The sequence below is a fragment of the Triturus cristatus genome, chromosome 8, assembly GCF_964204655.1.
Source record: "Triturus cristatus chromosome 8, aTriCri1.1, whole genome shotgun sequence".
Classification (NCBI taxonomy): Eukaryota; Metazoa; Chordata; class Amphibia; order Caudata; family Salamandridae; genus Triturus; species Triturus cristatus.
In genome coordinates, this window is record NC_140591.1 from 58,781,995 (window position 1) to 58,795,037 (window position 13,043).

Here is a 13,043-nt window from a genome sequence, read left to right on the forward strand (position 1 = left end):
TGCACTTTTCTTGCTTCTTTCTACACCTCTGTTGCTTCTTTCAGCAATTCTCTTGCCTCTTTCTGCAGTTCTATTGCCTGTTTCTGCACCCCTCTTGGCTCTTTCTGCACCCGTCTTCTCTTTTTGTGCAACTCACTAGCCTCTTTCTCCACCTCTCTTCCCTCTTTCTGAACCACTCTTGCCTCTTTCTGCACCCCTGTTGCATCATTCTGCACTTTCCATGCTTCTTTCTGCACCCCTGTTGTCTCTTTATGCACTCGTCTTCCCTCTTTCTGTACCTTTCCTGCCTGTTTCTGCATCTCACTTGCCTCTTTCTGTTCTTTTCTTGCTTCTTTCTACACCTCTGTTGCTTCTTTCAGCAATGTTCTTGCCTCTTTCTGAAATTCTCTTGCAGTTTTTTGCACCTCTCTTGGCTCTTTCTGCACCTCACTTGCTTCTTTCTACACTTCTCTTGCCTCTTTCTGCACCCCAGTTGCATCATTCTGGACTTTCCATGCTTCTTTCTCCACCCCTGTTGTCTCTTTATGCACTCGTCTTCCCTCTTTCTGTACCTTTCCTGCCTGTTTCTCTATCTCACTTGCCTCTTTCTGTTCTTTTCTTGCTTCTTTCTACACCTCTGTTGCTTCTTTCAGCAATGTTCTTGCCTCTTTCTGCACTTCTCTTGCCTGTTTCTGCAATCCTCTTGCCTTTTTTTGCACCTCTCTTGGCTCTTTCTGCACCTCACTTGCTTCTTTCTACACTTCTCTTGCCTCTTTCTGCACCCCGGTTGCTTCATTCTGCACTTTCCATGCTTCTTTCTCCACCCCTGTTGTCTCTTTGTGAACCTCTTTTGCCTCTTTCTGCACTTTTATTGCCTTTTTCTGCAGTTCTCTTGCCTCTTTCTGTACCTCTGTTGCTTCTTTCTGCACTTCTCTTGCCTCTTTCTGCACCCCTGTTGCTTCATTCTGCACTTTGTATGCTTCTTTCTGCATCTGTCTTGCTTCTTTCTGCAACCCTGTTGGCTCTTTCTGCACTCGTCTTCTATCTTTCTGTACCTTTCTTGACTGTTTCTGTATCTCACTTGCCTTTCTGCACTTTTCTTGCTTCTTTCTACACCTCTGTTGCTTCTTTCAGCAATTCTCTTGCCTCTTTCTGCAGTTCTATTGCCTGTTTCTGCACCCCTCTTGGCTCTTTCTGCACCCGTCTTCTCTTTTTGTGCAACTCACTAGCCTCTTTCTCCACCTCTCTTCCCTCTTTCTGCACTTCTCTTACCTCTTTCTGCACCAATGTTGCTTCATTCTGCACCCCTGTTGTCTCTTTATGCACTCGTCTTCCCTCTTTCTGTACCTTTCCTGCCTGTTTCTGCATCTCACTTGCCTCTTTCTGTTCTTTTCTTGCTTCTTTCTACACCTCTGTTGCTTCTTTCAGCAATGTTCTTGCCTCTTTCTGAAATTCTCTTGCAGTTTTTTGCACCTCTCTTGGCTCTTTCTGCACCTCACTTGCTTCTTTCTACACTTCTCTTGCCTCTTTCTGCACCCCAGTTGCTTCATTCTGCACTTTCCATGCTTCTTTCTCCACCCCTTTTGTCTCTTTGTGAACCTCTTTTGCCTCTTTCTGCACTTTTCTTGCCTTTTTCTGCAGTTCTCTTGCCTCTTTCTGAACCTCTGTTGCTTCTTTCTGCACTTCTCTTGCCTCTTTCTGCACCCCTGTTGCTTCATTCTGCACTTTGTATGCTTCTGCATCTGTCTTGCTTCTTTCTGCAACCCTGTTGTCTCTTTCTGCACCCATCTTCCCTCTTTGTGCAACTCACTAGCCTCTTTCTCCACCTCTCTTCCCTCTTTCTGAACCACTCTTGACTCTTTCTGCACCCTTCATGCCTCTTTCAGCACCTCTGTTGCTTTTTTTCTGCACTTCTTTTCATTCTTGCTGCACTCCTTGTGCTTCCTTCTGCACCTCTGTTGCTTTTGTTTGCACTTCTCTTGGTTCTTTCTGCACTGCTCTTGCCTCTTTCTGCATCCCTTTGATCAAGGTGAGGCACCCATGATGCCCTTGGCCACCGGAGCCAACAGCGCCCTCCATCGACCCCATCGGAGCCAACTGCACCTCTTTCTTCTTGTTGGACTTGGAGATGTTCCTCTTTCCACCCATACCTTTACCTGACCCAGTTTTATAGACTGGCCTTTGTCGTTACTGATTCCTGGACCCTCTCCGTTCTTACCCGACTTACTCCTATTTTTTGGCAAACACTTAATGAACTCTTCTCCATGCCTGGTCTTCCTGGCTTGATACGTATGCTTAGCCCATTTCTTCCCCTCTTTACCTGCTTTGCTCCTTGATCATGTTTTCCATGTTTTATCTTGCTCTAGAACCGGAAGCATTTTTTCTTGTGCTCTATTCAACCGATGTATGTTTCAACATGCGATTGTTTTTCTGCTCCAGAATCTAATTGGAATTTTGTAACCGCTGTTTTGATGTTTTAACTCCCTTATGTAAAGCGCTCTTTTACGCCCGGGTCTAGAAACATTGGCAGTTGCCCAGTGGAGCTGTCTTATGCAGCTATAGAGGAGTCTGGCTTTGGTTCACCCCTCAGCCTTCACCTACCCAGCCGGGCATCGGACATTGTTTTTAACGGTTCTTCGCGGTCTTGTCTGTCGTCTTTCGTTTTTGCTCTGACTGCTTTGTCTCCCCTGAAATACTTTACCCCTTCTGGTCTACCTGACTATCAGAATTCCTTCCCCTATTTACCTTTCCCGCTTTTCCTTCCATTCGTCATAAAACGTGTTGTCTTGGCTATACTACGCGCCAATAACTTTTTGTTATTGTGCAATCTCATTTTCTTCTCCTATGCCTATACTTGTAACTGCAACTGATGTAATTTCTTATAACTGTAACTAATGTAATTTTTGTAACTGTAACTGATGTTATTTTTGTAACCTGTTACTCACTGATCCTCCTGCAAAGCGCTCTGATATCTCTGGGTCTAGCCAGCGCCATATAAAACTTTTTTCAAATCAAATCAAATCACTTCTCTCTCCTCTTTCTGCACCTCTCATGCCTCTTTGTGTACCTCTGATGCTTCTTTCTGCACTTCTTTTGCCTCTTTGATTTGAAAAAAGTTTTATATAGCGCTGGCTAGACCCAGAGGTATAGGAGCGCTTTTCATGAGAATCAGTGAAGGTAAAGGTATGGGTGGAAAGGGGAGCATCTCCAGGTCCAACAAGAAGAAAGAGGTGTAGTTGGCTCCGATGGGCGCTGTTGGCTCCGGTGGCCAAGGGCATCATGGGTGCCTCACCTTTATCAAAGGATGCGTAAGTCAAGAGGGGTCGGGTTAGGGCAAAGGTAAAATCCGGCTGAATGAGGAGCTAACCAGTGGGGAAAAAATGGCCTGGCAGGCTTTCCAATTAGCAAATGGAGGACCCCGAATACCTCGCCACAAAATGGCGGGACTGCGGGCAAACCGAAAACAGATCTTAAAGACCAACAAGAAAGAAAACATACCCCGGGTGCAAGTCTCAGAGGGGGGGTGGGTTTGTAATCAGCACTGGATGGAAGAAGGCTGGAGGTCTTCCATCCCTCAGGCGTCATATGGGTTAAGAAAAAGTCAGCTCAGGGAGCTCGGCAGTGGCCCCGGAAGAAAAAAGGCGGCTGCGGGGTCAGGAGGGCGCGTCAACATCAAGAGGGGGAAACCAACTCCGCTGTACGGGCAGCCAAACCGGCCCTTACAAAAACTGCTCCATCAGGGAAAACACGATCCGTCCGCCCTTTGCACAACCCTGGATAAGTCAAGCCGAGGAACCAAGATAAGCAGCGGGCCATGCGAACATGGAGGAGCAGGCCCCTGCAATAGCGATCCAGGAGCCGTTACAAGTTGGGAGTGGGTCCCCGAACGGCCAAAACCAAGTCCGTCAACAGCCTAATTGGGGGGGGCAAGTGGATCATCTAACTTGGGCCCACTCAATGACCCGATGCGGAGAGAGGTGAGGCGAGAAGCGTTTACCCCTGCAAGGTGTCTTGTAGGAGGGCAGCGTGGTTCGGAGGTGCAGATCGCACTGGTACGTCTGGAGAGGTGCTGCATGCTCCAAGCACTCTAGGAGCTCAGACCTGGAGGTGATCATCGTGGAAGATGACCGGATGCTCATTGTGCTGGATCGTTTGAGGAGGTGCTGCACGCACCAACCACATGAGGAGCTCAAGCCTGGGGGAGAACAGCGTGGTGGGAGGCTCGTGGCCCATCAGGAAGCCGGCGACCAGCCCCACGGGCAAACCACAGGACTGAATTGCCAGCGGCATGGGGGATGCTGAAAAGTCCTTAGGTCAAAGAAGCGCTCGATCCAGGCAGGGATCAGTGAGGCAGCGGAGGGGAAGGCTTGTTGAGATTCAAGGGAAAATAACGTCTTGGCAGGTGAGCAAACGTTGAGCGAGGAGGTCCGGTATCGTGAGGTCAAGGATGTCGGAAAAAGGGATTCGGATGGTGGGGTTAGCAGGGGATATTAACCGATCTGGTTATCCCCAACCCAGGAGCTCTTGCAAAGAACTCCTACTTCGTGGCCATCTTGGCACATTTCCTGGCCTCTTTCTGCACCTCTCTTGCTTCTTTCTGCAGCTGACTTGCCTCTTTCAGCACCTCTGGTGCTTTTTTCTGCACTTCTCTTGACTCTTTCAGCACCTATGTTACTTCTTTATGCACTTCTCTTCCTTCTTCCTGCATCTCTCTTGCTCCTTTCTGCACCTCACTTGCCTCTTTCAGAACCTGTTGCTATTTTCTGCAATCTTTTGCCTCTTTCTGCACCCCTCTTTTCTCTTTCTGCACCTCTTGCCTCTATCTGCACCCCTGTTCCCTCTATCTTCACCTTTCCTGCCTGTTTCTGCACCTCTCTTGCCTCTTTCTGTACCTCAGTTGCCTCTTCCCGCACTTATCTTGCTCTTTCTGCACACTTTGCGCCTTTCAGCAACTCTGTTACTTCTTTCTGCACCCCTCCTGCCTCTTTCTGTACCTCTCGTACCTCTTTGGGCACCTCTCCTATCTCTGCACCCCTCTAGCCTCTCTCTCCACCCCTCTTCCATTTTTATGCACCTCTGTTGGTTCTTTCAGCACTGCTCTTGCTTCTTTCTGCACCTCACTTGCCTTTCTGCACTTCTCTTGCTTCTTTCTACACCTCTGTTGCTTCTTTCAGAAATTCTCTTGCCTCTTTCTTCACTTCTCTTGCTCATATCTGTACTTCTCTTACGTCTTTATGCACCTCTGTTGCCTCTTTCTGTACCTCTCTTGCCTCTGTCTGCACCTCTCTTGCCTCTTTCTGTACTTCACTTGCTTCTCTCTGTACCTCTCTTGCCTCTTTCGGCACCTCTGTTGCTTCTTTCTGCACTTCTCTTGCCTCCTTCTGCACCTCTGAGTTAGAGGTAGTTTGAATCCCCCTGCCCTATTATGTACTAGGGCCTTACAGGGGAGGTTATGCCAATCACAGGGGTACCCCAACCCAGAGTGTACCCTAGTGTATGAAGGTGTTTTCACTGTATTCAAAGTGTCTTTCAGCATAGCACTGGCTCCAGGCCTGGTTAGTCAGAATCAGTTACCACCAGTACCAGTCAGCAAAAAGTTGGGGGCACAGGATGACTTTGTAACAAGGCCTCTTTCGGCACCTCTGTCTGAGTGTTGGGTTAGGCGAGTTAGTGTGTGGCTGTATTAGAGAGTGAGTGTGTATGAATAGCTGTATGGGTGAGTGAGTGGATGTGTGAGGGCTTGTATGGCTATGTCAATGAGTATGTGAGTGCTTGTATGGGTGTGAGAGTGAGTGCTGGTATGGGTGGGTGAGTGGCTGTGTTCAGGGGCTGTATGCGTGAGGGAGTGGGTGTGTGAATGACTGTAGGTAAATAAGTGGATGAGTGAGTCACTGTGTGGATGAGTGTGTGGCTATGTGACTAGCTGTACAAGTGAGTGACTGGTAGTATGAATGGATGTATGGGTGAGCGAATGGTTGTGTGAGTGGCTGTACAAATGAGTGAGAGGGTATGTGAGGGACTATGGATAAGTGAGTAGGTGTGTGAGTACTGGCATGTGTCTGTGAATGGGTGAGTGAGTGGTTGTGTAGGTGTGCGAATGGGCATATAAGAGGTTGTACGGGACGTGAGTGGGTGTGTGAGTGGTTCTATAGATGATTTCACCAGTGATGTCATTTGAGAGGTCATCAGTGATGTCACTGACCATGTCATGAGTGATGTAATATGAGAGGTCATAAGCAGTGCATTGCGGCGGTATAAGTTATAGTTAGCTCAGGTAACTATAACTGCTGAGTTTCACAGTTTTTTTATGAGTGATATCTGAGCCTAACAATAACATCCCTGCAACCTCTGGTTTTTCCAGAGAATTTCTAAGGTTTTTTTAATTCTATTTACTAACTGTAACGTCCCATAACCTTTGTTTTTTTCATTGAATTTCCAAGGTTTTTCAAATTCTAATTCCTAAATATTACAGCACTGTAACACTTGTTTTTGAAAGTGAATTTCTGTGTTTTTTTTAACTAGTAGTCATGTTTACAGAGTGGTGGAGAAAGGGGGTGGGGACTCTGACCATCTCTCAGGAATCCTGCTGTGTTGGACTTACTGGAGTTAACAGGAGGGCTTCTGGGGCCCCAAGAACCCTCAACTTCCAAGATGGCTTAATCTCCCAAGCAAAAGTGTGCCAGGAGGTGCATTTGCAGAGCAGAAGAGAAAGGGGGCGGGGCTTCCAACCAGCTCTCAGCAGTCGTGCTGTGTGGGACTTACTGAAGGTAACAGGAGGGGATCTTTGCCCCCAATGACCCTCAGCATAAAGGGGATTTCATCCCCCAACCAGCAGTGTGCCAGGAGGTGCGTTTGCAGAGTTGTGGAGAAAAGGGGTGTGGCCTCTGAAGTCCTCTCAGCAATTGCGCTGTGCGGGACTTACTGGCGGTAACAGGAGGGCTTTTTGGGCACCAAGGACCCTCAGCAGCCAAGGGGACTTAATCTCCGAACCAGCAGTGCACCAGGCGGCGCGTTTGCAGAGTGGTGGAGAAAGGGGGCATGCCTCTGAAGACCTCTCAGCAATCCCACTGTGTGGGACTTACTGGAGGTAATCGGAGGGCTTGTTGGCTCCCAAGGACCCTCTGGAGCCACGGGTACTTCATCCCCCTACTAGTAATGAGCCAGGGAGCGAGTTTGCAGAGTCTTGGTGTAAGAGGGTGGGGCCTCCGTGACTTGCCAGGGGCAATTTTTTAATTAGGAGAGGTGCGTCCTTTTATGGCAAGGGGACACTAGCCCCCGGTCTTTTAAAAAAAATTATTTAGGGGAGGGGGGATGCACTCCTCTCTTCCCTGGGCCAATTTTGGTTCCGGGGACTCCATCCTCCGGCGTCTGGCCATGTCTGCTGGGTGTCCTCAGGGCACCCAGACTCTACTGAGACCGTGGGGGGAGCCTGAAGCTCGCCGCGGTTCCTGCCGGCTCCCCACCTCCTGCAGGAGCCAGCATTGCTTTTAAGACTTAGGGAGCTGCTGAACATGCATCTCCCTCTATCTAAAAACAATTCTGCGCCACCTCCACCTTTTTTAATTCTTACTAGAAGCGGCGCGTTTGCTTTGGCTTGGTGGGAGTGGTAAAGCTCCCACCACACCATAGCAAACAGCTATGTCCCTGGGGCTGGCACCCCAGGACATAGCAAGAGTCAGCCCTGGGATGTGGCGGTCCCCAAGCCCATCTATGGCTCCAGAAGGGGGGCCGCACAACCCCCTCCTTTGTAGGACACGGCTCCGGTGAGGTGGGTTATCAGAGAGACCACTGGCCTCCTTTTCTCCCCTCCCTCTGTCCTTTCCTCCATCTCTTTAGTCTCTTGGCCATTGCTACATACCATGTTTCTGCTTTTCCCTGTTTCTCCTTTGTTTTGCTCAGTGTTTCCATTCTATTTCTTCTTCTCTACCCCCGCCCCCTAATCTCCTTAAGGTTTTCTACTCCCCTCCACCTTCCTCAGACCCAACCTGTGTTTTTATCTTCTTCCTCCTTGTCCACATTCTTATGCTCTGCCTCTTGCTCTTTCTTCTCAACCTCCACAGTCTCTACCTAATATTTGTATCTACACTGCTACACCCCTACTTTTCATTCCTTCTCCATTCTCTTTTATGTTAAGGGTTGCAATGAACACAGAAAACAAGCATCAATAGGTCCTGCCATAGCAGCAAGCCTTTTGGCGTTTCAATGCTGTTTTTTTGTCACAGGTTTTGCTGAAATGTATTGCTGGGGAAACTGCTGGGCCCTTGTCAATCTAAATAAAACACATTGTGTAAAGCAAAAATATTTTTGTCTCCGAATGTACACATTGCCATGTCCCTGGCACTGAGAGGAACTACTTAGTGTGTGGCTGCGCTCCTTGTGAATGGACAGAATGCTGTCCCTTTCCGGGGAAATTAGTGAATGGGTGAAGAGGTTGGACCCATTGCCCATGCTGTATGCTGTAGTGGGTGGAAGAAAATGTAAATGAAAATAACAGACCAATTGATAAAGAGGGAAGGCTAAAAGCTCTTACAAGTGAATATATTTGGGCGTTCCCGTTTTCAGTGTTTATTATTTGTGGATTTCAGTGTTAATCTGTTTTCTTTCCAAAACCTTTTGAGATGAGTGTTTATTCAGTTGCCTAATCCCATGATAAACAAAACTGTCATTTTCCAGTGTTTACAAAACATTTCATTTTTAAAGTGATTGTTAGAACAAAAACAGTTATTTGAAAGGGGAAATCATACAGGGTACGAAGTGTTTTCCCATTAGCAGTTTGTCCAATGGACGTATGGTAGACTGTGCTAGGCCTAGCAAGCTGTGTATTGCACCCTCGTGCACAGTCAGGCGGTCTCACATGCCCTCTCTTACATCTCATTACCTCTCATGCTCACTCTGTCAGGTCTCTGATTCATAGAACTATTGATGGCTTGAGAAAGTGTTCCATTCAAATGTTTTAATAAACAAATTCCTAGATAAATCGGGGGTCATCCACCTGCTCCTTATTGAATATATGACAACATAGATGTCGTCAATCATGCCAAAAGCATAGTACCATGTGAAAATGTTAAATTACACCATATTCATTTGTAGCCCTGCATTCTAAATGCTTGCCACCATTTGTTTACACTCTTTGCCTGACTACATGAAAGTGGTGCTGCTGTTGTGTTGACTTTCGTAGCCGACAAGTGCCCCCATGTCATGTCTCTCACTTTAAGCCATGCCTGATCTTTTAACCGACATCACAATGTATTCTGGGGAGTGACAATTTCCTGTTTACATTGTTAAGTGTGTGGTAAAAAAAACAACCTCAGAAGTAAAGCGCAATTGGGTAAAAAGTCACACTTTGCTACTCCCCAGAAATAACAATGGCCCACCTCGAAGCAATGAATTTTGTTGTTATGCCCCTTTGGTACGTGAAAAGTCTTGTGTCCTGCTTTTACCACTGTCCCGTGTACACGATGACGACACACTTTTCACAGGCACCTGTCACTACTTCTTGCATTGAATGTTTAAAGCCTGGGGAGTGTGGCAGTTGACTCGCTGTCATAACTGACTTATGAGCAATGACGGCTGGTGTAGCAACAGGGTTTACTTATTCTGCATCTGTGACAACATACATATTGGCCGAGATTCCTATGAGCCAACCATCTCACCAATCAGTGAAAGAATTAAACTCCGCCAAAAGATCAACTATAATTTTGCTACTGCCAGATTCTCTGCTGCATAAAATATTTAGATATGACCTGAAACTATGCTTCTAAATCCTGCACCTTTGATACAACCACACAAAACTGGAAGAAACACAAGGAAGAAGAAACAGGATTGTAGTGGCGTCCCTTCAAAACAAAACTCATTCGTAGACCTTAGACTCTTTCTTGCTGCTGCCTTCTATTCAATTCTATTCACGTCTTGTAGAGCACGTGGCTACCTGAAACAGGCTTAACTGTGCTACCATGCCACTGGAGTCAAGCTATCCTAGCTGAAGAGGGGTGAAACCCCGAAACCTGTCCTAGGATGCTTGTTTCCAGTCCAGGGAGGACCTGACTTGGCAGTTCGGGCTGGACCGTTCCCATGAGGCACAGGGTCAAGACTGGAACGGCATTGTGAGCAAAAAAACGATGGATTTAGGCCCAGATCTTTGTACTGGGGTGAATGTATGACATTGTTTTGCATTCTGTCCATCAACTGTTATTTTTGCATTTGTCACCCCGAGTGGGACGGGTATGCTCAGACGTGAGTCTCGTGCTCTCCATGGCACTGGAATCAAGCTATCCTGGCTGACGAGGGCTGAAAGCCCGAAACCGGTCCTAGGATGCTTGTTTCCAGTCCAGGGAGGACCTGGCTTGGCAGTTCGGTCTGGACTTTTCCCATGGGGCACAGGGTCAAGACTGATTTGCATATGGATGGGTTCAAACTGGAATGGCATGGTGAGCAAAAAAACTATGGATTTAGGCCCAGATCTCTGTACTGGGGTGAATGTATGACATTGGTCTGCATTCTGTCCATCAACTGTTGTTTTTGCATATGTCACCCCGAGTGGGACGGGTATGCTCAGACGTGGGTCCTGTGCTCTCCATGCCACTGGAATCAAGCTATCCTGGCTGAAGAGGGGTGAAACCCCAAAACCGGTCCTAGGATGCTTGTTTCCAGTCCAGGGAGGACCTGACTTGGCAGTTCGGGTTGGACTGTTCCCATGAGGCACAGGGTCAAGACTGATTTGCATATGGCTGGGTTCAAACTGGAATGGAATGGTGAGCAAAAAAACTATGGATTTAGGCCCAGATCTCTGTACTGGGGTGAATGTATGACATTGTTCTGCATTCTGTCTATCAACAGTTGTTTTTGCATTTAACTGCGCTATCAGCCATAGCCCTTGTATAAGACAGTTAAAGTGAGTTGGCCCCTTTAGGAAGAAATGAAAAAGGACAAATTCCCTCTCATTTTACCTCCCTTGAATTACTTGTTAGTTTGTGGATGTGCAGGTCGTTATATGTTTCCACTGATGATGGTGGTTTCATTTTCAGTAGGGTTTATCAGTTATTATAGGTTTAAACCTAAAATAGGAAGATCTAAGTATATGATCCATATAATTTTGGTAACAGCAAATGATCTTGGCTAGCAACAGGCCTAAAAAGACTATTACCACTGAAGCTTTGTATTTTTCTATTCCCGTGCTTACCAACTGTTTAAAGAAACAGCTATAGAGACGTTCAATTATTTTCTTTTATGCATTGGTGGAAGGTTATGGATAGTTTATATTAAACAGCTATTTTCTAGTTTTAAAAATGTAACTAATGAATTGAATGTTATTTATTAGTCCTCTGTAATTTTGCTTGCATTTCTTCAATTTGTCAGTTTATGTTTTTACAAGAATGTTTTTGTATTTTTTTATTTTATCATTTCAAGGTTTCTCTGGGAAGGGTTTTCACCAGATAAATTTCACCTGAACCATATTCTTTATGTTATACTTTTTGTTAAAATGAGGCATAATCCTAACACGCACTAGTTAATGGAAATCGGGTTGTGGTTAGATGTAACAACAAATTTGGAATTTGGATCAAGATGTAGCACATGTCTTTCCTCTTCAAGCGTAGTACCCTTCTGTAGGCCTCTGATTTAGCTGTGGCAACAGAAGGCACCATTGTGTCTGTGCCACATCCTCTCCCAGTCAAGTGGTGGGTAAAGTCATCCCCACATTGTAACCTCTAACTGAGACTTCTGGAATCAGAAAATGGAGACTTGCTATGACTTTGTCATTATGTCCAAGAGTGGGGACAGAAAGCGACCATTAGCATCCTCAGGCATTTGCGGCCTTTTTATTCACACTTCTCCTGTGCTGTATGGCGGTTGTCCCTTCCTTGAGTTTCACAGTCCATGGATTCTACTTATGATACCGAACCCTTCTCGAGCCAACGGCAAAGCCAGAGGTGGGCACAGATGCTCAGTTTTTGGGGACGAAGACTTATTTTTATCATTAGACTATGAATCAGAGCACGCGAGACAAAGGCAGAAAAGAAGAGGTAAGTGACATAGGAAAACAGTCACATAAAGAGAAAGAAGAAATGACAAAGAAACAGCAAGAGTGAGCTACAGAGACTTGAAATGTAGTGTTTTGGAAAAAGAGGCATGAGGTGGAATCAAGAATCGGCAGCCTTGGAATTCATAAACTCCATCATTCTGCAGAACCTTTAGCGGGCTTTTAAGAAAAGAATTGGACACTTTTTATGTCTTTATTTTTACAAATTAAGCACTGCAAGCTGGTATGCAGACCTCATAAGCAAAGGGATCGAGTGCTGGGTGTGGCATTGTATTTGGAAATCAGGAAGTATTTACTCCTGTAGAATATTATCTCTCCAGCCAACATTGAGGCACCATGTTGGGCTCTCACTAGTAAGCGTTTAAGTGTTCACACCTGTGCTGATTGGACAATAGTGCATTGAGATCAGTGCTTTAAATGTATATACAGAAGTGCTGGTACTCATTATCCATAGTACCTGCTTGCTCCTGGTAAGTGCCAGTACCCTCCCGTTAAATGTATGGTAACAGTACTGAGAAGTGCAGGTACTCTCCCTTTCAAATTGAAGAAGTGCAAGCACTCAGTACCGGGCAGCACCTGCCCATTTAAAGCGCGGATTGAGATTCATCAACAGTATCTTGTCCCGTTTCCCCAAAACAAAAAAGCAGGTTGAGACATGGCAGCCTACGCAGCAACCCTACACACATACCTACTCCCTGCTGACGAGAGGCAACTACCTCGAAACACGTGTCCAGGGATGGCTAACGCGACACTTATTTTCATTTTAAACTTTTGGCATAGGCGTACCCGCTGATGCTACTTCATGGACCACAATTCTTTGGGGTAACACGCTGGTAGGACTAGCAGAGTGCGGCCAATCAGATTTTTGAGACACCAATTGTGTTCAGAACACGGTGGAACTGCTGTGTATTTCCACAACACAAATAAATGGGTGATATGTGTATAATAACGCACACGAAAGTAGGCCATACGTATATCGTCACGCCCTCCGACTACAACAAATTAATTTTCGAGTGGCGTTATCACT